Here is a 27,649-nt window from a genome sequence, read left to right on the forward strand (position 1 = left end):
TAGGATTTTATATAACTCAGGCGAGCACTGGGCTGCAGCTAAGCCTCCGAGTGGAAGTCTGGCTTACCACTCGGTAGGATTTTTATAACTTAGGCGAGCGCTGAGCTGCAGCTAAGCCCCCGAGTGAGAGGTTTGCTCTTCACTCGGTAGGATTTTTTATAACTTAGGCGAGCACTGAGCTGCAGCTAAGCCCCCGAGTGAGAGGTTTGCTCTTCACTCGGTAGGATTTTTTATAACTTAGGCGAAACGGATTCGCGGTTAAGCCCCCGAGTGGAAGTCTGGCTTACCACTCGGTAGGATTTTTACAAACTTAGGTGAAACGGATTCGCGGCTAAGCCACCCGCTGGGGGAAAAAGTGACAAAAATTATGAAGGAATTATGGCACTATTATTTCGAGATCCATGAACTACAGAAGTATTTTATTACAACTCATCCGAGTGGAAAACTTTTAAGTGTAAAACGGGCGGAGCAGATCCGCATTCCAAGCTCGGGGCTCTTCGATGTTGTGTTCGACGTTGTAGAGACGGTATGCCCCGTTGTGGAGAACTTTGGTGACGATGAAGGGTCCTTCCCAAGAAGGAGCGAGCTTATGCTGTTTCTGCTGATCCACTCAGAGAACTTGATCTCCCTCTTGGAAGGCTCGACCCCTCACATTCCTGGCGTGAAAGTGACGCAAGTCTTGTTGATAGATGGTCGATCGGATCAGATCCATCTCCCTTTCTTCCTCTAGAAGGTCGACTGCGTCCTGACGCGCTTGCTCAGCTTCTGCTTCGTTGTAGAGTTCAACTCGAGGAGCATTGTGAAGAAGATCACTCGGCAAGACTGCTTCAGCTCCATAGACCAAAAAGAATGGAGTTCTTCCAGTCGACCGATTGGGTGTGGTTCGCAAACCCCAAAGCACCGAAGGAACTTCGTCGACCCATGCTCCAGCCGCGTGCTTGAGATCACGCATCAGTTGGGGTTTTAAACCCTTGAGGATTAAGCCATTGGCTCACTCCGCTTGTCCATTCGACTGGGGGTGAGCGACTGAAGCGTAGTCGACTCGTGTGCCTTGAGCGTTGCAGAAATCCTTGAATTCTTCCGAGTCAAAGTTCGACCCATTATCCGTAATGATGCTGTGCGGGACTCCATATCTGAACGTCAGCTCCCTGATGAAGGTAACTGCAGTACCGGCGTCAAGATTCTTGATCGGTTTAGCCTCAATCCACTTTGTGAACTTGTCGACTGCGACCAGTACGTGCGTGAAACCACTTCGACCTGTTCTCAAGGGACCGACCATGTCTAACCCCCATACTGCGAATGGCCAAACGAGTGGAATGGTCTTCAGAGCTGACGCGGGCTTGTGTGACATATTGGAGTAGAATTGACATCCTTCGCACTTGTCCACTATTTCTTTTGCCATCTCATTCGCTCTTGGCCAGTAAAATCCAGCTCGGTATGCTTTGGCTACAATGGTCTGAGAGGACGCATGGTGACCACAGGTCCCCGAGTGGATATCATTGAGAATGATTCGACCTTCTTCTGGCGTTATGCATTTTTGACCAACCCCAGTCGGGCTTTCTCTATACAGCTGTCCTTTGATAACGGTAAAGGCTTTGGATCGACGGACGATCTGCCGAGCCTCTTCCTCATCTTCTGGGAGCTCTTTTCTCAGGATATACGCAATATAGGGAATTGTCCAGTCGGGAATGACCACTAAAACCTCCATAACCAAGTCGACCACTGCTGGGACCTCAACCTCAGTCGGATCTGTGGCACTCTTGGGCTATGGAGCTTCCTCTGTGAAGGGATCTTCTTTAACTGACGGTGCGTGTATATGCTCCAAAAACACACCACTCGGAATGGCTTCTCTTTTGGAACCTATCTTTGCCAGATCATCTGCTGCTTGATTTTTTAGTCGGGGGATGTGATGGAGCTCCAACCCCTCGAACTTCTTTTCCAGCTTCCTCACTGCATTGCAGTATCCAGTCATGGCTGGGCTTCTCAAGTCCCACTCCTTCATCACCTGGTTGACCACTAAATCTGAATCGCCATAAACCATCAGGCGGCGGACGCCGAGTGAGATGGCCATGCGCAATCCATATAAAAGGGCCTCATACTCTGCCTCATTGTTGGAGGAATCAAAGTGAATCTGGAGCACATATCTAAGCTTATCTCCTCTGGGGGAAACCAGAACAACCCCAGCACCAGAACCATTCAGCATCTTAGAGCCATCGAAGAACATGGTCCAATGCTCCGAGTGAACTTCAGTCGGCTGCTGTTGTTCAATCCACTCGGCGAGGAAATCTGCTATTGCCTGGGACTTAATGGCTTTCTTTGCCTCAAACTTGATATCAAGGGGAAGAAGTTCAATCGCCCATTTCGCCACTCGACCAGTTGCATCTCTGTTGTGCAGAATCTCTGATAGTGGAGCGTTGCTGACGACTGTGATAGAATGATCAGAGAAATAATGAGCAACCTTCTTCGTGGTCATGTATATTCCATACACAAGCTTCTGATAATGAGGATATCTCTGCTTGGATGGAGTCAAGACTTCAGACAAATAATACACCGGGCGCTGAACTTTGAAGGCTTTTCTTTCTTCTTCCCGCTCGACCGTAAGTACGGTACTGACGACTTGTCCTGTGGCTGCAATATAAAGCAACAAAGGCTCTTTGCTGATTGGAGCAGCAAGCACCGGCTGGGTGGAGAGCAGAGCTTTTAGCTCGGCAAACGCTGCATCAGCTTCTGGAGTCCACTCGAACTTGTCTGCCTTCTTTATCAGTCGGTAAAGAGGCAATGCCTTTTCACCGAGTCGTGAGATGAATCGACTTAATGCGGCCAAGCATCCAGTAAGCTTCTGGACATCGTGCACTCGCACAGGGCGTTTCATTCGGAGAATAGTGCCGATCTTCTCTGGATTTGCGTCGATCCCTCGCTCGGAAACGAGAAAACCGAGTAACTTTCCACCAGGAACTCCGAATGTGCACTTCGATGGATTGAGCTTGATATCGTACCTTCTGAGGTTGGCAAATGTTTCGGCGAGGTCAGCAAGCAGGTCGGAACCTTTTCGCGACTTAACGACGATATCATCCATATACGCTTCCACATTCCGACTGATTTGAGTGAGAAGACACTTCTGAATCATACGCATAAATGTGGCTCTGGCATTCTTGAGGCCGAATGGCATGGTGATATAGCAGAAGCACCCGAATGGAGTGATGAAAGCTGTTTTTACTTCGTCGGGTCCGTACAGACGGATCTGATGATACCCGGAATATGCGTCTAGAAAAGACAGTCTCTCACATCCCGCGGTCGAGTCAACATTTTGATCTATGCGAGGGAGAGGAAAATGATCTTTCGGGCAGGCCCGATTGATGTGCTTGAAGTCAATGCACATGCGGAGTGATTTGTCCTTCTTGGGAACCATGACGACATTAGCGAGCCACTCGGAGTGGTATATCTCTCGGATAAATCCTGCCGCCAACAGTCGAGCCACTTCCTCACCAATAGCTTTTCTCTTCTAGACGGCGGACCGCCGAAGATGCTCTTTGACTAGTTTTGCTGATTTGTCGACTCTGAGGCGATGCTCAGCCAGTCCCCTGGGAACACCTGGCATGTCAGCTGGCTTCCATGCAAAAATGTCCCAGTTCTCACGAAGGAACTGGATGAGCGCTTCTTCCTATTTCGGGTCGAGTGTCGTGGAGATGTGAGTCGGGGCTGCATCGGGGTCGGTCGGGTGAATATGAACAGGCTTCGTCTCACCAGACGACTAAAATGCAGATTCTGTGGCTGGTTTCTTGGATCGCAACAAATCACTCGGATCTGCGTTTTGCTTGTATTCTTCGAACTCGACCGCTGTCACCTGGGAATCGGCAATCTTCGAGCCCTTCTGAAAGCACTCTTCTGCCTTTTTCCGATCGCCAGTGACAGTGATCACCCCTTTGGGACCTGGCATTTTCAGTTTGAGGTACACGTAACATGATCGAGCCATGAACCGTGCGTAGGCGGGCCTCCCCAAAATGGCGTGGTACGCGCTCTGAAAATCCACAACCTCAAAGGTCAACTTTTCCTTGCGAAAATGTTTTGAGTCGCCGAAAACCACGTCCAGGGCTATTTGGCTGAGTGAGTTGGCTTTCTTCCCTGGTATGACTCCGTGGAAACTCATGTTGCTGGTGCTCAATCGGGACATCGGAATGCCCATTCCCTTCAGTGTGTCAGCATACAACAAGTTTAGCCCACTGCCACCGTCCATCAACACTTTCGTCAGTCGAGTGCCTTCGACAACTGGATCGACCACCAAAGCTTGCCTCCCAGGGGTGGCAATATGAGTCGGGTGATCAGATTGGTCGAATGTGATGGGTGTTTGGGACCATTTCAGATAACTTGGTTTTGCTGGGGCAACCATATTCACCTCACGGTTAATGACTTTCAGTCGACTCTTGCTCTCCACATCCGCGAAGATCATCAGAGTGGAGTTGATATGCGGATATTCTTCCTCACTGTCCTCTTTGTCTCCGGCCTTGTCTGACTCTTTCTCCTTGTCCTTAGACTGTTTTCCCTGAAACTGCTGGATCAGGAGTCGACACTGGCGAGTGGTGTGCTTTGGGTAAATAATGTTGCCCTCTTCATCTTTCTTCGTGTGGATGTGGCACGGCATATCCATCACGTCGTTTCCTTCTTTATCCTTTATTTTCTTAGGATTCCAGGATCCTTTTGGTTTCCCTTTGAACTTTCCCCGAGTCACGGCCAGGGCCTCTCCAGGAGCTGCTGGCTCGACTTTCCGCTTCTATTTCCGACTGGAATTTCCCTTCTCCGACTGACTTGGCTTATACTTGCCGCTTCGGAGTCGTTCCTCTTCCTCGCCATTGGCGTACTTGGTAGCAATCTCCATCATCCGACTCAGAGTCATGTCTCCGGTTCGACCAAACTTCAGACTCAATTCTCTGTTCTTGACGCCATCTTTGAAGGCACAGACTGCTTGATGATTAGACACATTTTCCACAGTATGGTGCAGAGTGATCCACCTCTGAATGTACTCTCTGAGAGTCTCATTGGGCTTCTGCACACAAACTTGCAGCTGTGTCAAACCAGTTGGTCGCTTGCAGGTTCCTTCAAAAGTTCTGACGAACACTCGGAACAAATCTTCCCAAGTATAAATACTGCTAGGGGGTAACTGATTCAACCACGCTCTGGCTGAACCTTCCAGCATGAGGGGCAAATGTTTCATGGCCACCTCGTCATTCCCACCACCAATCTGAACAGCCACTCGGTAGTCCTCAAGCCAAGTTTCAGGCTTGGACTCCCCAGTGAACTTGCTGACTCCTGTCGCCAACCTGAAATTGGGGGGAATCACTGCGGCTCTGATAGCCCTGCTAAAACACTCTGGACCAGAAACATGCACTCGACTGCTCGTGGGTGCATCTCTCTCGGGTCCACCTCGATGGGCTCTGTTCCGGTCGACCAAGCTTTGCACGATAATGGATCGCGCGTCGAAGCCTGGCCCCCTGGGGTCGACTGGAACTCTTCGCCCCACACTGAACTGACGCCTGTCATCCTATCGCCGAGGAGCGTAAGACCCTTCCCTCGGAGGGGAAACGGGCACTCGACGCCTGTCATCTCGGTCGTGTCGGTCTCCATGCTGATCACGCTGGTTGTCGCGTCCTTCCCGCCGCGGAGGCGATCTGGGACTGTGAGCCGACTGAACCATATTCGCAGCGACGGATCGACTGTGCATTCTGTTGCGCGACTGCGACACGGCTGAGTTCTGGTCCCCAGCTGCTCGGAGCAAATCTCTGATCTGCATCAAGCCTCTCCCAGCTTCCGACTGTGAAGGCTGGATGGACTCTGCTATACGGGTTGCAGCTGCTAAATTCTGAATTGGCGTGCGGTATACCTGAGTCGGTGGGAAGAGTCGACGTCGACTGGCTTCGGGGACTCGTTGCCGCGCGCGCTCGTCGAGTGCTCGCTGAAGGTTCTCCTGACGAGCGCGTTCAGCCACATTGGCCAAACGTGCCTCCTCCAAGGCGTGAGCCTCGGGGGTTTCTCCCGTAATAGGAGTATGCAGGGCATCCATGTTCCTGCGGCGAAGCTCCTCTCTCTGCAGAGAGTCGAGTGCCTCGGGCTGGTACTCTTCGTGGTCCTGTGCGGGGCTACCTCCGCCGCCTGCTCCACCGCCATGGGTGAAGCCGGGAGGACTGCGGGGCCCGTCGACCATGAGAATTTCCGCCGCTGGATCACTGCTATCGCACTCGGATGCAGTCTCTACGGAGCCAGTCGACAGATCGAACAGGCCGTAGAGAGATTCGTCGGGCTCGATTGCCGCAACTTGTGCGATGGCCACCTGGCGAGCCACCGCGTGTTTCACCCACCGCTGAAGCCTCGACCGACCAGAGCGCTTGCGCTGGTGGGAGACCGGGCGGGCGACCAATAAAGGAGTCGACCGATAGGGGGCCGACGGTTGCCGCAGCAGAACGCCGCGGACACATGCGCGAAAATGCGTCGCACCGCGGACGGGGAGCGCATCAACGTCGAGTGGAGCCTCCTGGAGCCACGCGGAGTCGTCGACGACGAAGGTGAGAGCGCCAAGTCGGATCTCCCGCCCCTCGACCAAAACTCCAGCAGTCATCATGATGAAAGTATTCGGAAATACTGCAACTTCTCCACAAAATCGCTAAAACAGCTGCCCCACGGTGGGCGCCAACTGTCGTGGTTCTAAGTCTGACAGTAGAGTGGGGGGTAGGTATGGAGAGGCAAGGTCCTAGCTATGGAGAGGTTGTAAACACAAGCGATGTACGAGTTCAGGCCCTTCTCGGAGGAAGTAAAAGCCCTACGTCTCGGAGCCCTGAGGCGGTCGAGTGGATTATGTGTATTGGTGTTACAAGAGTGCGAACCCCTCTGCCTGTGGAGGGGGGTGGCTTATATAGAGTACGCCAGGACCCCTGCCAGCCCACGTAATGGAGGGTTTAAAGTATATTAAGTCTGGGGCATTACTGGTAACGCCCCACATAAAGTGCCTTAACTATCATTAAGTCTATTCAATTACAGGCCGTTGCAGTGCAGAGTGCCTTCTGACCTTCTGGTGGTCGAGTGCATCTCCATGGTCGAGTGAATCTCCATGGTCGAGTCCTTCTGTCCAGTCGAGTGGTTCTCTGTTGGTCGACTGGAAGGTGATCTCTTCTAAAGCTGTCCTTGGGTAGGACATTCAGGTCAGGCCTATGACCCTACCCTAGGTACATGAATCCATCAGTAGCTCCAACGAGCTTTGTCTACTGTGTTCGGCCCGGCCGGAGTTGCCGTATCTAGCGCGACGATCGTCGTCGCGCATCGTGGGGCGCCAATGCAATCCGTATATCGATCTTGATTGTCTTGCCTTATCCTCCAATATGTCTTGCAAGTCCGACGCATTCCCCCATGGCTTCGTACTTTTCGAGCGGTGCCGGGGTACGGTTCTAATGGAGGGCCTAAAGGCCTCTCTGTTGCGGCCACGAGGTGGTCGGTCAGCCGTATTGCGCTCTGGTGATGTAGGTTTATATGCCTCCTCCTCTAATCGGGGGAGCAACTTGCGTTTGGAGTAGCTTTTGGAGGGGCGTTCGAGTTCATACTCTTCGGCCGCAAGGACTTCAGTCCATCTGTCGGCTAGAAGGTCTTGATTAGCTCTAAGCTGTTGCTGCTTTTTCTTTAGGCTGTTCGCCGTGGCCATTAGCCTGCGTTTGAAACGCTCTTGTTCGACGGGATCCTCGGGCACGACGAATTCGTCATCATTGAGGCTTGCCTCGTCTCCGGAGGGAGGCATGTAATTATCATCCTCTACCTCTTCGTCTGCCGCTCTCTCATGAGGGCTGGCTTCTCCGTCCTCCTGTGCTGAATCTTGCTGGAGGGGGTTCTCTTCGGCACTCTCTGGGGTGTTATTATCTCCGGTGCAGGAATCTCCATTCTTGCTGTGGCGGGATTTAGAGCGGCGCCGTTGACGCCGGCGCTTGGGCTGTTTCTTGGAGGAGTCTTCCTCTGCTGCTTCCTCGCCATTCCCATCCTTTGGGATGTCTACCATATATATGTCGTATGACGAGGTGGTCTTCCAGTGCCCCGTAGGCGCTGGTTCTTGGTCGTCTCCGGCATCGTCGTCCATACCGTCGATGTCTTCGGAGTCGTAGTCTAGCATGTCGGTTAGATCGTCGACAATGGCTACAAAGTGGGTGGTGGGTGGGCTTTGAATTTCTTCGTCGTCCGCATCCCAACCGTCCTGACCGCAATTCGGCCAGGGCTCTCCTGATAGCGAGAGATACTTTAGCGAATTGAGGATATCGCCAAAAGGTGAGTGCTGAAAGATGTCCGCGGCGGTCAACTCCATGATCGACGCCCAATCGGATTCGATTGGAGGGGGCGCAGGAGGTTCGGAGTCTGGCGAGGAGTCCGGCACCTCGGAGTCACCCGCGTCACAAGGGACAAGGTCAGTATTCGGCTCCATCGCCGTAGGGGTAGCAGCCCCCGAGGCGGTGTCTAGCCACCCGTCCTCAATCTGGGCAGCCGGCTCCGAATTGAGGATCAGAGCAGACTCATGTGCGGCCTCCAGGGTACTGTCCGGCAGCAGAGCTAAATCATGTCCATCGAGACAGTGCGGTGCGTTCGGCTGTGGCTCGAATCCATCGAAGATCAATTCTCCGCGGATGTCAGCTTTGAAGTTTAGACTTCCAAATCTGACCTGATGGCCAGGGGTGTAGCTTTCGATATGCTCCAGATGGCCAAGTGAATTGGCCCGCAGTGCGAAGCCGCCAAATACAAAGATCTGTCCGGGGAGAAAAGTCTCATCCTGGACTGCGTCATTCTTGATGATCGAAGAAGCGATCAAGCCTATCTGTGACGACACAGCGGAACTCTCAATGAAAACACCAATGTCGGTGTCAAAACCGACGGATCTCGGGTAGGGGGTCCCGAACTGTGCGTCTAGGCGGATGGTAACAGGAGACAGGGGACATGATGTTTTTACCCAGGTTCGGGCCCTCTCGATGGAGGTAAAACCCTACGTCCTGCTTGATTGATATTGATAATATGGGTAGTACAAGAGTGGATCTACCACGAGATCAAGGAGGCTAAACCCTAGAAGCTAGCCTATGGTATGATTGTTGTTATGGTTGTTGTCCTACGGACTAAAACTCTCCGGTTTATATAGACACGGGAGAGGGCTAGGGTTACACAAAGTCGGTTACAATGGTAGGAGATCCACATATCCGTATTGCCAAGCTTGCCTTCCACGCCAAGGAAAGTCCTATCCGGACACGGGACGAATTCTTCAATCTTGTATCTTCATAGTCTTGGAGTCTGGCCGATGATGATAGTTCGGCTATCCCACTACTAGAAAAAGGGCTATAGATGGGATTGACACTAATGGCGCACCAGACAAGCGGTGCGCCATTAGTATATACTAATGGCGCACCATCATCTGATACGCCATTAGAGTTGAAACTACTAATGGCGCACCCTTTTTTTGAACTAGTGCGCCTGTCCAAACATACTAATGGCGCATCCAGACACAGTGCGCCATTACTAGTTGTAACTAGTAATGGCGCACCTGTCGGAAAGTGCGCCACTAATGTTATTTTTTTATTATATTTTTTATTCCTTTTTTTGCAAAACTACTAATGGCGCACTGTTCCACCGTGCGCCATTACTAGTTTAAACTAGTAATGGCGCACTGTGGAATAGTGCGCCATTAGTATGTTTTTTTTGCAAAAATACTAATGGCGTACCACCAGAAGGTGCGCCATTAGTAACCTGGATTACTAATGGCGCATTTAGAGTTGGTGCGCCATTAGTAAGTGGGCAACAACAAGATATTTTGGACAAACATCCATCCATCCGACCCAACGCACCAACACACACACACTCTCTCTCTCTCACTCGAACCCACCGAAACCCTCGTCGCCTCCTCTCTTCCCCCCCGAACCCCTCTCTCCCTTGCCGCCGTCGCCACCCACGCCACCCGGTTCCGGCGAGCTCCGGCCGCGCACAGCACGCCGGCGAGATCCCCTTGGTCCGCATCTGGCTTACCTCCATGCAGATCCGCGGCTCCCCCACTGGCTAGGGTTTTGCATCCCCTTTTGTTCGCCGGGATCCGCCATGGCAGGCCACCGCGAGGCCATAGGTGACCGGATCCAGCACTGGTAAGCCCCTCCCCCTCCTTCTTCGCCCACCATCTCCTCCTCACCTCACCTCATCTTCTCTTCCTTCTCTGAAGGTCGCCATGGGCGTGCCGACGAGGACGGCAGGAGGGGCGCACCTCCGTGGGGCGGGACGCCGCCATGGAGATGGATTCCCTTGTCCGCCACCACGCAGCGGCACCATGGAGCCTCCCAGCGCCCCAAACCCTAGCGGAGAGAGAGGAGCTGCTCCTAGTACAGCACGCCATGGAAGGGATTTTTTTGGTATTTTTTTTGTTGTTTCTCTTCCTGATCTAATCATGTGGAAGGCCCTTTTCCTCACCATGATTTATTCATCTCCCCTTCCTCTGTTTTGTGCAGGTTGCTCTAATGGCGAAGCTTCTTCTGCAGGACACCCTCCACCCCTCCCCTGCATCCACCTCCTACCCCATACATGGTGAGCTACAACCTCTCTTTCTAGCCCTTGCAAATCTGATCTGGAGTGGACATGAATTGCAATTGTCATGGACACTACATAACAGCAAGTATTGGTTCAGTTTTTGTGTGAAATTCGATTGTCATTGTGCTTTTTGATGCTTGCTTCAGAAAAATAAAATCATGGATAGATAGAAGATGGAAACAGTGAGCTTCCTTTCAAGTTAGTAATACTAAAAATCATTTGGCTCATCAATTTTTCATGTCTTGTGTTAAATCCACTCCATTGCAATCTGGCTATGTATGGATGGTTTGGTACAATTTGCCACGGATGAGTATAGTAGTTACGTACACATGTGCTCTGTAGTTTTAGTCCTTCTTGTGTTGCTGCACTTAGTCTAGAGATACAACAACATTAGTTAGGTCATGGATGGATGGATCAATACATACAGCTAGCACTGCTAGCAACAACAACAAAATAACCTTGTGATTGATTCTGTTGACGCTAGCATGCTCTATTAGTTTTGGAGCCCAACCATGGACTGTACGTACTAAGCTAGCTCAAGCACACACACATGCAGCTTGATTTATTTCTGTAGATACTAGCAGCAGCACGCGTGTCTCCTATACTAGCTTGCTTAATTTCTGTACTAGATGATCGATGCTGCACTGGTCTCTTCACTTTCTTTCTTTCTCTCCTACTCTCACTGATAAGAACAGGTGCTCCTTAATCTTGCCATGCCAATGATGGTGTCCTGAGGCTCTCATCGTTACTTAAAGATGTTGCACTACTTGATCCAATGATGCAATAGTCCTAGCACTACTAGGCTTCCTGAGGACAATCCCTACTTCAAACCCTACCTCTGGGCTAGTTGATTAGTAGTGAGTTTGTTGGATTTCATCTGAAAACTAACCCAAGCTTAATTGAGGGATCCCCTAATCATGGAGTTAGTTCTAGTTTGAGTTGATCTTTGGGTTTGGCTTTGATCTATACTTTGCTGGCTCTACTTCTGTCTTTTGGGCTATTGGCTCCATTTATGCAGTGCTGGCTCTCTTCTACTGTTTCTTTGATCAACTTAATCTGATTGGAGTTTGACTAATGTTTCCAAACTCGTAAGTGCTAGCTCCTACAACAAAGGCATTTTGCTAAGGGGAATTCTACATTTAAACCTTGATCAAGTTTTTCATGTTTGTTGTTTCTTGTTTTGCAGGTTGATGAACTGGAAGAAAGAAGCAGAAGATGAAGAACTAGATAGTTTAATATAGGTTTAGTTTAGGACTTTTTCTAGATACACCCTCTATCTAGCGGGAGAGGGGAGGGAGCGTTGGAGGAACCGGATGAAGACGAGTTTCATCGTGATGATGCTCATCGTGATGACCGCAGCTCTCTTCTATGTGATGGTAGTTTAGATGATCGATATTGACTTGTAATGTGAAGACAAACTCGCTACTCTCGGTCTCGAGACTTGTAATATAATGTTCTATCTTTGTTCGGTCTTTTCAATTCGGAGACTAATATGATGAATTGTATTCGGAGACTAATATGATGAATTGTATTCAGAGACTAATCTTCTATTGTATTCGATGAATCTGTTGTTGATGTGTGCTGTCTATATTTTGTCCAATTATACATTTTGTAACCTGTGCAAAAAACAGAAAATTAAAAAATAAAAAAAACCTAATATTCATACTAATGGCGCATCACATCACAGTGCGCCATTAGTATGCCAAAGAATACTAATGGCGCATCATTAAACAGTGCACCATTAGTATGCCGAAGTTAGTAATGGCGCATCTTGTTGTTGTGCGCCATTAGTATGCCAAAGCACCTGGGTATACATGGCCCCCTGGGAGGCATACTAATGGCGCACCAGATACTAATGGCGCATCTGAGTTGCGCCATTAGTATTACCAGATACTAAGGGCGCACCTGTGGTGCGCCATTAGTAAAATATACTAATGGCGTGGCACTAATGACGCACCACTAATGCGCCATTAATGGCCAAATTAGGTGCGTCATTAGTAGACCTTTTCCTAGTAGTGTCCGGACACCCCCTTGTCCAGGACTCCCTCAGGTGTGCTGGGCTACTACGCACGAGGAGTGCGGCGGGCTTGGCGTGAAAGTAATCCTCTTTGATATGGCCGTCGGCGAGTTCCGGACTTCCCCTTCGAAGGAAAACAAGGACTGGCGTATATGATGCTCTTTGGACACCTTGATTGGATATGAGTTGGTCATGTGCACCCGCAACATCAGCATAATCAGCTTCACTATGTATCACGAAGCTCTGTTTTTGTCGACACCTTGAAACATGTCTACACCAAGATTTGCAAGGGTTCAACACATGCGGAGAATGCCATGGCGTGGTTGGAGGACCTACAAATGGCGAATGTGGGGTCTTGGATGCGATGAAGACTTTGCTTTATCCACAGAGTTCTCACCTAGGTTGATCGAGGATACCGCTTGATGCGGTTCGTGTGCCTAAGGACGTGTTCTTCCTGCAGTTTGATCACATATTTGAGATGTTTCTAACCAGGCAGCTTAATTTTACGACTGTCCGCCTTTTTGTGCTACATATGAACATCATCATCAGGAGAGACCAAATCTCACATATCTTGGTGGCGGAGCCATAGTACATGCTTGAGTCCTTCTTATGTCTCGGTGACTTTGAACGTCAAGCTGCATGGGAGTACATTGAAGACTTCATCTTAATGAATAAGAACAAGGAAACAGTTCTCCTTCCTTATCATCCAATGTAAGTCATTGACGGATAGCCCTTTCATAGATTTCAATTACTCCTTCGCTCATATGAGGTTAATTTGAAGTGTATTTATTTTGCGCAGCGAGGGGCGCATCATCCTTATCGTTCTTTCCCCGCGGGTGTTCGGCACTACGTATTTCGACTCGTCCAGGAACTTGCAGAGGAAAGAATACAACCACATAATGACTCTTCGGGATGGTCCTTGCCGCGGCTTCGGCATGATGGGTGGCCACATATAGATCAGAAAACAAAGGAAGGGTGGGCCCAATTTCGGGCCTAAGACTAATTTCTCCTGCGTTCATCCACCGAGAGCAAGCATCAAGGATTGATTCGGCATCCTCCATCTCATGACGGAGTTCAAAAGGGATCGCCAATGTCTCCGCATGACATCAAGAGATGATAATCATATCCACCAATGGGCAGAATCCCTAGGAGCTGAACCGGATTATAAGCTCAGAGATGACTTCTTACGCATCCAGAAGGACATTACAACGATCATCATGAAATAAGTCATCGAAGAGAACGGGATGTTCTACCACAGCCCTATATTGCAAGATGATGTCATAACTCACATAGGCCTACAATGTATGGACCTGACGTCTTTCACGAAGCTAGGGATCAGGATAAATGGAACTTTCCATGATTAACGAGGCTTATGATGATGTGATGGTTGAACTTGTACTTTTTGTAGTCGATGAAACTTTGGGTGATGTAAATATATGTTGCATGTATTTGTTATCTAGTCTTTTCCTTCATGTTGCTCAAGTATATCATGTTGCATATTATTGCCATATTCTCTTGATGAAGATGCATCTCTAACGGATACATAGATCATCGATGGCAAAGAAGTGCTATGCCGTGTACATAGGGACGGCTCCAGGAGTGTACGCCGAGAGGCCAGAGCCTCAGAGCCATGTGTACCTATTCCCGAGCGGCAGCCAAATTGGGTTTGATAGCAGTCGCGGAAATGAAGCTAGTTACTTGAGGTTCATCACGCTAATGAGAGAGAGGGATTAAAACCGACGGCTCCTAAGATACTACATAATTCCGCTCTTCCTCATAGTGATCGCTCTTCGCTTGAATATCATAGTTTAGAGGTTTGATAGAAGATGCATTATTTTCTACCTCCAAAATAGTCATCAACGTAATAAGGACTGATCTAATTGCTCTCGTTAACAGGTAGAAGATGGAACGAACGTATTTCCGTCCAATCATGGTACTAAATCCACGGCCTTAATTAACCCGCAATCTCTTCTCTCCTTATAAACTGAATATAAGAAACATCATATATTGGGCCTGGAGATCGCTGTGTGAACTGCATCCACGCATAGGGCTGCAAGAAATGCTCGAGCTTCGTGAGTCGCTCGAGATCGATTCGTATATGAACGCAACTCGAAAAGAAATGTGTTGAATATGAGCACTTTATGTAGCTCGCTCAAGAAACGTGTCGATCTTGAGCCGGCATGGGCCCACTCGATTTTAGCTCGATAACTCAATATCATATGTATTTTAAATAATCTTCATGTCTATTACAAAGAATTAGGATCATACATGCCATATATGATCTGTACGATTTTTTCTTCATTTTACCTACTAGCAAATGTGGAAATTAATCGTCGAGAAAAATGAGGCTCAATATGACACGTGTCCAACTGTGTGTTGATTATCTTATCATTTTGGCCAGAGTTTGAGAGCAGACGGAACATCATTGTCTTTCATTCAGGATCTCTTGTTATTAAATACTAGTTTTCAGTTGGGAAAGAATAAGTCAAATTTTATAGTGATTTATGCTGTTGTGGCTAATCTTTCTTTAAATTATGCCTTACACTAATTTTAGAATGATTTTATTTAGCTTGAAACTAACTCGAAATCAAATTGAGATCGTTACAAGCTGAGCACACTTTCTACAACCTGACATTGAACTTCGCACATTTTCAACTCGCTTGAATTTTAGTATGAGTTGAGTTGAGCGTGGGCCAACACGCTCAAACTCGACTCACTTTCACCCCTATCAATGCATGCGGCACATTCGATCCCAATGGCGTCATGGAAACACCAACGAAACAACAACCCACGCCTGCCGCCGGCATCAAAGACGCTGCCAACGGATCTCCTCCGGGCGATCACCGTGTGCTCGAATGCCAGGACCATCATCCGCTGCGCCATGACGTGCAGGGGCCCTCCACCGTGACCTCCCTGATCCTTCCTTTATCAGGCAAGCTGCCTCGGGTGTGGTGCCGACGTGCATACTCCTCGTCTACACCCGTCGCCGCTGGCGCCGCAGTCACGCCCGCAAGCCCTTCGTCTCCATGGTCCACCCTGCCACACACTGATCGCATCATCCTTCATTGACAAGCACCTTGCGCCTTCGTGTCCCGCAGCGCTGCAGATGACCTCCTCGGTTGATACAACACTTTGACATCGCGCAGGGTCCTCATCGTCCTCCGTCATTACCACTATGATGGTGAGCCCGAGAACTCGGACCTGTGTGTATATGATCGCATGACTGGCGAACGTACCTTCCTCTCAAGATAGTCGGGCCTCACCGCTGACATGTCTACCCTTGGAAGCCGCAACAACCCATGCGTTCTGCTCACCGCCATGGATGGCATCGGCTGCTCCTCCTTCATGTTGTTAGTCGCCGACTGGGACTGGTCAATGAGCGCCCACAGATGCTTCTTAGGAATCCAGACTGCAGCCCTGTCCGACGCTGGCGATACCAGCTGGGGGCCAATCACTGTGCGTGTTAGCTCCCATTCTGGGAGCTCCAGGACAATCATGATGCTGTTGTGCTCTCAGATGGTTCCATTCACTGGCTCCTTGGCGATGACATCCTTGTGTATCATGTCGCCACAAAGAAGCTATGCACAGTGAAGCTTCCATTCATGGCCACCATGAACACAAAACAAGTACAATGCCACCTCGAGATGCCGCTAGATGGGAGGCTGCGATTCGTCATTGTCGACAGGTTAATGATCACCATGTGGATGCATCTCCCTAGTGGCCGTGGTCAGAAACAAGAGGCCGTGATCAACACGAAGGGGAAGTTGCAGTTTTTGGTGCCCAATATCTATCCTGGTAATGTGATGATTGAGTTTGAGCACTCGGGGGAGAGGAACGGCGCCGTGCTTTCTCCAGGTCCACTCATCATCCTTGACTTAGAGATGAATGAGATGCGCATACAAGGCGCGTGTCCCTCATTTCTATTTGAGGCAGACATGAAAATGTTGTCCTAGGTACACAACTAAAATATGTGATAATGCATCCTCTCATCCCCCTTTTCGCAGGGGAGAAACGGAACCAGAATTGGAGAGATGAAGCTGACGTTCCCTCGCATGCCCCCTTTTCGCACCTGCCCTCTTTCTCATAAGAGAGTGGATTTTCAACACCCGGGTGTCTAGGCACCCCCTTATCAAAACCACACGTTCAGAATTCACTGCATAGAGATCTGTGCCATGTACTGTACGGCAACTTTGATTAGCAGACGCGGTGGCTGTTAAGCGCGGGAGGTTGCTGTCCGTGACATGCGGCCAGAGTATTCATCTGACACAGATTCCAGTTGAGAGAAAGAATAGGTCAATACTCTCCGTTTTTTGTGTCGTACAGTACACTGTTGAGTGAGAGGACGCTGCTGAGTGAGACTTTTTGAAGAAGGGGAAGAAATAATGGAGAGAGAGAGCGCCTATGAGAGAGAACTTCACTTTTTTCTGGAGATGTGACACAGAAAAAATGGAGAGAGAGGGAGAGAACGCTTGTGACAGATAAACGTTGGAGTTTACATGACAGAGAACAAAGAAATAAAGTAGTATGATTTGCCAGAAGGAGGAAAAAGGAATAAGTGAAGGAAAGTAGTATAAGGCTGATGTGATGTTCCTGGAGTCCATGCACAAACGCCGCATGCACCGCAGACGTACAACGCCACATGCAAAAGCCCATGACCTGTCCTTTCGCCAGGCCTCCCACAGTGCACTGTTTTACCTCCTGCAAAAGCCTACTCTGCCTCACACAGCCTACCTGCTTAATTAAATATGCCACCGCTAATGGTCTACTGCTGCCTGCAACACTGCACGAATCTTAAAAAGGCTGGACGTGCCAGATAAGAGGGTGCCGGGGAACCCGGGTGCCATCACACCTTTTCGTTTCTCATAATCTTCCTTGGACCCCCTCTCATCCCCCTCGATCCCCAACCTCCTTCCAAACTTAGGCTAGAACGAGGCCCGTTACAAGATGGTATTAGAGGTCAGGCGTCCTGGAGAATTCCTACCTCCAGCCAGGGGGCCTGCTCGGCCGTGCGCCGCCCGCCTACGCCCCAGCTCCCGGCTACGCGCCCCGGCACACCCCGTCGCCGCATGCGTTCTACGCCCAGAACCCCTACGGCATTGCCCCCTACGGTTACGGCTACACCCATGGACAGTCCTCCTACGGTCCGGCTCCATCATCACCGGCATCAACAACTGCCTCGTGGGACCAGGCCGCGCTCATGCATCAGTTCCAGACCATGGGGCTGCAAGCACCCACCAGGGAGTGGGTGATGGACACCGGGACCTCCTCCCACTTCGCGTCCGATCCCGGTATGCTCAGCTCCGTGTCCCCCCCCCCCCTCCTCCTCTCGGCGTGCTGTCGTTGTCGGTAACGGTTCCACCCTTCCGATCACCGGTACCGGGCATGCGCGTCTTCCTATTTCCACCACCTCTCGTCCTCTTTACCTTCGTAATGTCTTAGTAGTTCCTAACATAGTTAAAAACCATTTGTCTGTTCGTCAATTCACCATTGATAATCGTGTATCCGTCGAATTTGACCCCCTCGGTTTTTCTGTGAAGGATCTTCTAACCAGGACCGAGATTCTTAGATGCAATAGCTTCGGAGCTCTTTACTCCATCCATCCTTCCACTGCCAGTCAGCCACACGCCTTCCTCGTCGCCGATGCAGCACTCTGGCACCGTCGGCTTGGGCACCCTGGGCGGCCCGTTATGGAGTCATTAGCTCGTTCTTTGATCATCCCTAGGGAAAAGAATAAAAGTAGTTTGTGTCATGCTTGTCAGTTAGGTCGTCATGTTCGTCTTCCTTTTTCTTCTACCAATCGTGTAACCACTACTCCTTTTCAGATAATTCACTATGATTTGTGGACATCTCCTGTTGAGAGTATTTCTGGCTTTAAGTATTATCTCGTTTGTCTTGATGATTTTACTCAGTATGCATGGGTTTATCCTCTACGGTCTAAGTCAGAAGCTTTCTCGCACTTGTCGTCCCTTCATGCTTTAGCGCTCACCCAGTTTAGTGCACGCTTGCAGGCTATTCAGTGTGATAATGGTCGAGAGTTCGATAATTCACTCCTCCATTCCTTTGCCCAGCACCATGGAATTGCACTCCGCTTTTCATGTCCATACACTTCGCAACAGAATGGTAAAGCCGAACGCATCATTCGTACTCTTAATGACATTACTCGTACACTCCTTATCCAAGCTAGTATGCCACCTCGCTTTTGGGTTGAAGCTCTTCACACCACCGTTATGTTGCATAATCGGCTGCCTTCCAAGGCAATCTCGGATCGCATTCCCCTTCGTGCCTTACTTGGCGTAGATCCTGCATATGCTGTTCTTCGGGTTTTCGGATGTCTATGTTACCCTAACACCACAGCCGTCGCTCCGCACAAGCTTGCGCCTCGCTCCGTGCCATGCGTGTTTCTAGGGTACCCATCACGGCATCATGGCTATCGTTGCCTTGATCGTTCCACCCAAAAGATCATCATCTCTCGTCATGTAGTGTTTGATGAGCCCACCTTTCCCTTCGCCTCCCCTACATCTTCGTCAACTCCTACTCCTTCCCTGCACACTTATGATTTTTTGCAGGGAGCTGAGCAGCCGGTTTCGTCGATGCCATTCACCGTGCCAGGCACGGTGACCCCGGATGCTACTCCACTGTCGCCGCCACGGTCGCCATCGCCGCCGCCACGGTCCTCTCCACGGTCGCCGCCACCGACTTCGCCTCGGTCGCCGGCACCGACCTCGCCCCGGTCGCCTGGGTCCCGGGCCACTGCCAAGAGCCCTGATGGGAGCCCCGATGGCGACCTTGCTGGGAGTCCTTCTCCTACTACAGCCGCGTCACCATCGGCAACGCCGTCGCTAGCTCCTGTAGCTGCGGATCCACCCCGGACCCGCCGGCCGCGGGCCCCTCCACCGCCTCCATCTCATGCCATGGCCACTCGTGCTAAACAGGGCATTGTGAAGCCGAAAAAGATATTTGATCTTCATGTTGAGGGTTTATCTCCCATACCGAAGACATATCATGGTGCTCTCAAGGATCCTAATTGGCATTCCGCTATGGTTGAGGAGTATGGTGCTCTTCTCTCCAACAACACTTGGGACCTCGTTGATCCACCTCGCAATGCTAATATTGTTACTGGTAAGTGGATCTACCGTCACAAGATGTAGTCTAATGGTTCTTTGGATCGCTACAAGGCTCGTTGGGTGCTTCGTGGATTTACTCAATGTGAAGGTATCAATTTTGATGAAACTTTCAGCCCGGTCGTCAAGCTAGCCACTATTCATACGGTGCTCTCTCTTGCTCTCTCCAGTGACTGGTCCATCCACCAACTTGATGTCAAGAATGCATTCCTCAATGGAACTCTCATCGAGACTGTTTATGCTCGTCAACCTTCTGGGTTCACTGATCCTCGTTTCCCTGACAAGGTTTGTCGTCTCAACAAATCACTCTATGGTTTGAAATAGGCGCCTCGTGCATGGTTTCAGCGGTTTGCTTTGTTCATTGCATCGGCTGGTTTCATTGGCTCCAAGTCCGACAGCTCGCCGTTCGTTTATCGGCATGGTGCTGACATGGCCTATCTCCTGCTCTATGTGGATGACATTATCCTGACTGCCTCATCCTCGACATTGTTGCACAGTTTGATTGCCACTCTTCGTACCGAATTCAGTATGACGGATATGGGCGATCTTCATTATTTTCTGGGCATCTCTGTCACCCGCAGCAAGGACAGTCTATTCCTCTCACAGGAGAAGTATGCATTGGATCTTCTTGACAGAGCTGGCATGTTGCAGTGCAAACCCATCTCTACTCCAGTTGGTACTACCTCCAAACTTTCAGCCAAGTCCAGTGATCCCGTTTCAGATCCCACCAAGTATCGTAGTATTGCAGGAAGTCTTCAGTACCTCACGTTCACTCGGCCGGATATCTCTTATGTTGTGCAGCAGATTTGTCTTCATATGCATGATCCTCGGGCTAATCATTTGCTACTTGTGAAGCGTGTGCTTCGCTATATCCGCGGCACCACCGGCCATGGCCTCACTTTGTTTCGACGCAGCTCCAACAAATTGCTGGCCTACTCTGACGCTGATTGGGCAGGTTGCCCTAACACTCGCCGGTCTACCTCAGGTTATTGTGTCTTCCTTGGCAATAACCTGGTGTCGTGGTCTGCTAAGCGGCAGCACACGGTATCTCGATCCAGCGCCGAGGCCGAATACAGGGCAGTTGCAAATGTCATGGCTGAAACATGTTGGTTACGGCAGCTTCTTCAGGAGCTTCATCGACCGGTGACTGGTGCCACTGTGGTGTTTTGTGATAATGTGAGCTCTGTTTACATGACACAGAATCCCGTTCATCATCAGCGCACCAAGCATGTGGAGATCGATTTGCACTTTGTGCGCGACCGTGTCACCACAGGCGAGGTCCGGGTTCTTCACGTTCCGAGTTCTTCACAGTTTGCGGACATTTTCACTAAAGGATTGCCATCCGCTCTATTCTTGGATTTTCGGGACAGTCTTAACATTCGTGGCGCCCGTTTACGACTGAGGGAGGGTGTTAGAATATATAACCGTATTATGTGTATAGATATACGGTTGTATATGTGTAGTCCTTGTATAGGTGTCCGTATATTGTACGATACGAACTCTGCCTTGTAACCTCTATATATTGATCAATACAAGGCACCACAACGTGTGGTTTCCCCAATCTTACAGAAAGGCAGATCATTGATGTGATCAAGGGGCCTTCCGGTATGAATCGAACACACAACCACCGGATCATCCAGGCAGAGGATGGCACTGTTGCTCTCGTCATGTTGTCTCAACGTTACCAAAACATTCAAATATGGCACATGAAGGTCAATTGCCATGGTGTTCCCACATGGGTGTTGTGGAAGACCATTGAAACTGATAATATTCTTGGACTCCCTCCTCAGGTTGGAGGTGAGAAGCAATTGCTGAAATATATACTAGGATATGTTGAGGGCACCGATGGAATATTTTTATATGTGAACAACACTGTCTATATGGTTCAATTTAACTCGATGCAATCAAGGAATCTTTGTGAAACCCGTGTTATTACTTCCTATCATTCTTCCAGGAGTTTCTATGCGCCAGGTGATTGCTCATACTATAGGAGTTACAGAATACTTCTATATTATGTCCGTGGGTGCTCGAACACCGATGCTAGATAGATTATCATAGAATTTTTATTATATGTTCGCATTCTATACAGTATGCTTGACTATGATGACTTATGCTAGAGTATGTTGTATGCATGCATGCATAGTGAGCATACTGTATATACTCCTTCCATTCCTAAATTTAAGTCTTTCTAGAGAATTCAATATGAACCACATACATATGATAGATGTAGTTTACAGTGTAGATTCATTCATTTTTGCTCCGTAAATAATCCATATTGGAATCTCTAGAAAGACTTATATTTAGAAACGAAGGGAGTACTATGCATGCATGCAAAGTCCTATACAGTATCTCATCCAATTTAAATCTTAATGTGAGCAGGTGTGAGGGAGACTAGCTAGCCTACTCTGTTGGTAGATCTTCATCATGCTGCTCTGCTTGGTAAGTGGTAACACCAAATTGCATCAACGCAGGCACTTCAGTGCAATGAAAGGGCAACAAAAGGCTAAAATTGCTCCGTCATATATCAGATAAACACAAGTGTAGTGTGTGTTATACGGTTGGCAGTAGTAGGCTTTTGTGATTGAGGAAACAACTGTTCATGATCATATCTGCGCGTTGTAACCTGAAGGAAGAATATGTGAACATAATAGCAATGAGGGACAAATTGAGTCGTGTATGGTCGGGTGTTTGGGCAGAGTGGATTCATTCCGTCGATTGTAGCACTTGTTAGGATATGTCAAGGTAATTGATGTGTTGGTTGTCCATAACTCGCTGTGTTGATATTAATAGGAGAAGAGAAGAGCAGAGTGGGACTGGGGAGATGATCAACTAACAAAGATTGGGCATTCACCTGGATGGAAGCAAGGAAGGGAATGCAGAGTTGAGTTGTATCAGGTGTTAGCATTCTGGAGGTGCCATCTCGTTAGTTCAAATGATGGGTGTCGTGTGCTGCATTTTGCTAGTGTCCCAAGCACTCGGTGGCATGCTGCAGGAGGTAAATTGGGGCCAGTGCTCCTATATACTACACTTCAATTTGATCTCTGTTCAGAGTGTAGTAATGCTTTTTAAATTTGTCCTGTTGATTCCTCTGAAGGTTAACTGGGCCAAGTGCTTGTACTTTTAATTTGTTCAGGCCAGGTTGCTCTGTTCAATTAGCATCACTAAGTTTTATATAGGTCCTCACGCTGATTCCATCTTCTGCGCCAGGGGAGGATTCCCTTCATCCTGCTCCGTATGGCATAATGTTAAGTAATTGTCTGTTTTCCCGTTCCCTCGGAGTTGGTTCTTTCAATATGGCACTGATGTCAGTGAGAATCATATTGTTCCAACTCATTCAGAAAACAATTACGCTTATAGAGGTAGTAACTGAATTGTCCAAACATCAGAACCTATTCACAATACGAGCCTTGCTGTACACACCCCTCACAAATCATATAAGAGCAGTATGATCATTTGACAACAAAGGTATACCGAACTCTGTATTTGGCACGTACGAGCTGTACGTAGACATACACATCCGATCCGCCCGCCCGTCACATAAAGCGGCGCACACCCACCCATTTTTTTAAAGAAAAACGTTTATACCCGGCGAGCAGCAACTGTGAAGCTCACGGCCACGGGATGCTCGGACTACTCGCACCAGAAGTTGCAACCTCATCATGGGGACCTGCAACTCGCGACACCGGGAGCTACAACCTCCTGTCGGCGGTGTTAAACTTCAGATATCTTCAGATATGCGTCGTACGTGACTTGTAGGCACCGTACGTACGTGACTTGTAGCGTATTTCAGTAGGATTCTTCGGTTAGAGGCTGGAGGTGTTTATCTTCTGTAACCATAATTCTCTATCTCCTCCTTGGCTTGATTCTCTATCTCCTCCTTGGCTTGATTCCCAAGCTGTAATCCTAACTTTATGCTCATCAGGACTTTGCACCCCTGCCTATAATACATACAGCGTCCCCTCGGTACGAGGTAAGACGTTTTCCGCTTCGTACATGGTAGTCAGAGCTTCTCCTTTTCCCAACGAGAGCTTCTATCGAACCCATCCATCCAAGCCATGCCTTCCTCCAGCTCCTTCTCGCCTAGCCTCAACAACCAGGTCACAGAGAAGTTATCACGCACGAACTACGTGCTATGGCGCACACAGATCACACCTCAGCTGTGCGGTGCCGCCGTCTTCGGCTACATCGACGGCACCAACCCGGAGCCGGCCAAGCTCCTCGTCACCACCAAGGAAGGCAAGGAGACTTCATCGCCCAACCCTCTCCACCCTATATGGGTACGGGAGGATCAGCAGGTCCTTGGCTACCTGCTGAACAACCTCACGAAAGAGGTCCTGGTCACGGTGACCACGGTCACCACGGCGGGTGCACTTTGGACGACGCTCGCGGCCATGTTCTCGTCGCAGTCGGCGAGTCGCATCAACAACATCCGCACCTCCCTCATCAATGCGCAGAAGGGAAACCTCTCGGTGGCCTCCTACTTCCCCGCCATGCGTGGCTATGCCGATGAGCTGGCCGCGGCGGGCAAGCCGATCCAGGACGACGAGCTCATCTCGTACATCATCCATGGGTTGGAGGCGGACTACCAACCTCTGGTGTCGGCTCTCGACGCCTGAGTCACTCCTGCGACCCTCGACGAGCTCTTCGCCATGCTGTCCAACTTCGACCAACGCATGGCCCAATTCCAGGGATCCGGTGGCTTCAAATCGTCTGCAAACATGGCGTCGCGCGGACGGGGTGGCGGATCCCGCTCGCGTGGCCCTCCTCGCTACAAGGGGGGGCGATCTAGCGGCGGCGGCAATGACCGCGGCCACTCTCCTCCGCGCTCGGGTGGCCGAGGCCGCGGGCGCGGGCGTGGTGGTGGCAACCGGACGCGTCCAGAAACTCCAAGGTGCCAGGTCTGCGGGAAGCCCGGCCACACCGCCAAAGATTGCTGGTACAGGTACAATGATGATGCTGATTCTCAAGACGATGACAAGGTAGCTGCTGCCGCTGATGGTTCCTACGGCATTGACACCAACTGGTACGTCGATAGCGGAGCCACAAACCACATCACAAACGAGCTTGAGAAAGTCACCATGAAAGAAAAATACCGCGGCAAAGATCAAATTCATACTGCCAGCGGAGAAGGTATGTGTATAAGTCACATCGGTCACTCTATATTTCGTACCCCTAGTCGCAACCTACACATTAAGAAAATTTTGCATGTTCCCACTGCCCACAAAAATCTTCTCTCAGTCCTGAATTGCCTTTGATAATAATGTTTTTCTCGAATTTCATCCTTTTTTCTTTTTGATCAAGGATCAGGCAACGAGGACAATTCTCTATCGAGGTAGATGTGTTCGACGGCTCTACCCGTTGATTCCGGAGTTTTGAAGATTCAATAAACACGCTTGTGGTGCTATCAAGCTTTCGTCTACACGATGGCATGATCGTTTAGGACATGCCTCTTTTTCTTTAGTAGAAAAGTTGCTTAGGAAAAATAAGCTCCCGTTTGTTGGTGAGCGTCATGTTGAAACTATTTGTAATTCATGTCAACGTGCTAAAAGTCATTAATTGCCGTATCCTATTTCCACTAGCGTCTCTACTAAACCATTGCAACTCATTTTTTCTGATGTTTGGGGTCCAGCCCCTACCTCTGTTGGTAGACATACTTATTACGTCAGTTTTATTGATGACTATAGCAAATTATCATCTATCTCCTCAAATGGAGATCCGATGTGTTTCAAGTTTTCCAAAACTTCCAAGCACTTGTTGAACGAAAGTTCGATAGCAAAATCATCGCTCTTCAATCGGACTGGGGAGGGGAATACGAAAAGTTAAATTCCTTCTTCCAAAATCTGGGCATTTCGCACCACGTGTCATGCCCACATGCTCACCAACAAAACGGTTCCGCCGAACGCAAGCACAGGCACATTGTCGAGGTTGGCCTTGCCATCTTGGCAGGTGCATCCATGCCTCTCATGTTTTGGGACGAAGCTTTTCTCACAGCCATTCATATCATCAACATGCTACCTAGTCGTGTCATTCACAATGAAACTCCTGTAGAACGACTTCTTCACACTAAACCAGACTATAAGTCTCTCCGTGTCTTTGGGTGCGCATGTTGGCCGAACCTTCGTCCCTACAACAATCGCAAACTCATGTTTTGCTCAAAACAGTGTATTTTCATAGGATATAGTGCACAGCATAAAGGGGTCAAGTGTTTAGATGTCTCCACTGGCCGTGTCTACATCTCACGTGATGTACTCTTTGATGAAACCAAACTTCCGTTTGCCGATCTCCATCCCAATGCTGGTGCACTCCTACGCAAAGAAATCCTTCTATTGCCTCCTCATCTCACTCGTTTTGATCAAGGGGGACCTAATATAGATGATTTATTGTTGACTAACCCATCTAATGATGTGCATGAGGTTTGTGTTGATGAAACAGGAGAAACCCATGCTGAAACTGAAGAAAACGGAGCTAAAACAGCGCCATACTCCATGTGTTTCACCAGGGGAGACAACTCGCCCTCGGGATCCGCTCGGCTGCAGCGGATCGGATCCGCCTCGGGATCGCCTCCTAATCCTGTGTCAGGTGCAGGCGCCTCGGGATCGCTCCCTGCTACCGATGCAGACACAGGCGCGCGCGCCGGTTCCCCTCCAGATCCACGTGTCGGTCCCACCGGGGCCACGCCCACTCAGGCGCGCAACGCCCTGCACCAACCAGGCGGTACGAGGTATGCCCGCGAGCCCGTGACTTACACGCGGCGCGATGGCACGCGACGGGCCAGGGAGGGCGCGACAGGCGCCCCGATCCAGGTGGATTCCCCATCATCACGCAATGATGGGCTGCATGCACATGCAGATGCCGCACCAGGATCCTCTGTGGCCATTCCAGGCGCTCCAGTTCAGCAAATAGCCGCAGAAAATCACCCAGAATCATCCTCGGGATTAGATGCCACACAGGAGCAGTCTAGAGGATCCTTTGTGGCTGATCCGGCTGTGCCTCAACAGCGGCGTACACGTCTGCAACAAGGGGTAATTCAGCCTATTAATTACAAGCACATAACCAACTATGGTATGATTTGCTCCACAGGTGAACCAGGTGAGCCTAACACCCTTGAAGCAACACTGTGTGATGACAAGTGGAAGAAAGCTATGCATGAAGAATATATGGCATTGAAAAGGAACAAAACAATGCACCTGGTTCCCCCACAGCAAGGTAAAAACTTGATTGATTGCAAGTGGGTTTTCAGGATTAAGAGGAAAGCTGATGGAACTATTGATCGATATAAGGCCAGACTAGTTGCAAAGGGTTTTAAACAAAGATATGGCATAGACTATGAGGACACTTTCAGTCCAGTGGTAAAGGCAGCCACCATTCGTCTTGTCCTGTCTATTGCAGTCTCTAGAGGATGGAGTCTCAGACAGCTCGATGTTCAGAATGCGTTTCTCCATGGCGTTCTGGAAGAGGAAGTGTATATGAAACAGCCTCCTGGGTTTGAGAGTAAGAATGCTCCCTCTTATGTATGTAAACTTGATAAAGCATTATATGGTTTGAAGCAAGCTCCAAGGGCGTGGTATGCACGCCTCTGTCATAAAATGCAAGCACTAGGTTTTGTTCCTTCCAAGTCAGACACGTCATTGTTCATCTACAACAAGTCCAACACATGCATATTTGTTCTTATATATGTTGATGATATTATTGTGACTAGCTCGTCTGACGAAGCAATCACAGGACTTCTCAAGGACTTGAGTGCAGACTTTGCTCTGAAGGATCTTGGTGACTTGCACTATTTTCTTGGGATTGAGGTGAAGAAACACAAGGATGGACTTCTCCTCTCTCAAGAAAAGTATGCAACTGACCTGGTCAGGAAAGCTGGATTGCAGGGATGTAAACCCTCACTTACTCCATTATCTAGCTCAGAAAAATTATCTCTTGCAGAAGGTGA

This window comes from Triticum aestivum, chromosome 7B (assembly GCF_018294505.1).
Source record: "Triticum aestivum cultivar Chinese Spring chromosome 7B, IWGSC CS RefSeq v2.1, whole genome shotgun sequence".
Lineage (NCBI taxonomy): Eukaryota > Viridiplantae > Streptophyta > Magnoliopsida > Poales > Poaceae > Triticum > Triticum aestivum.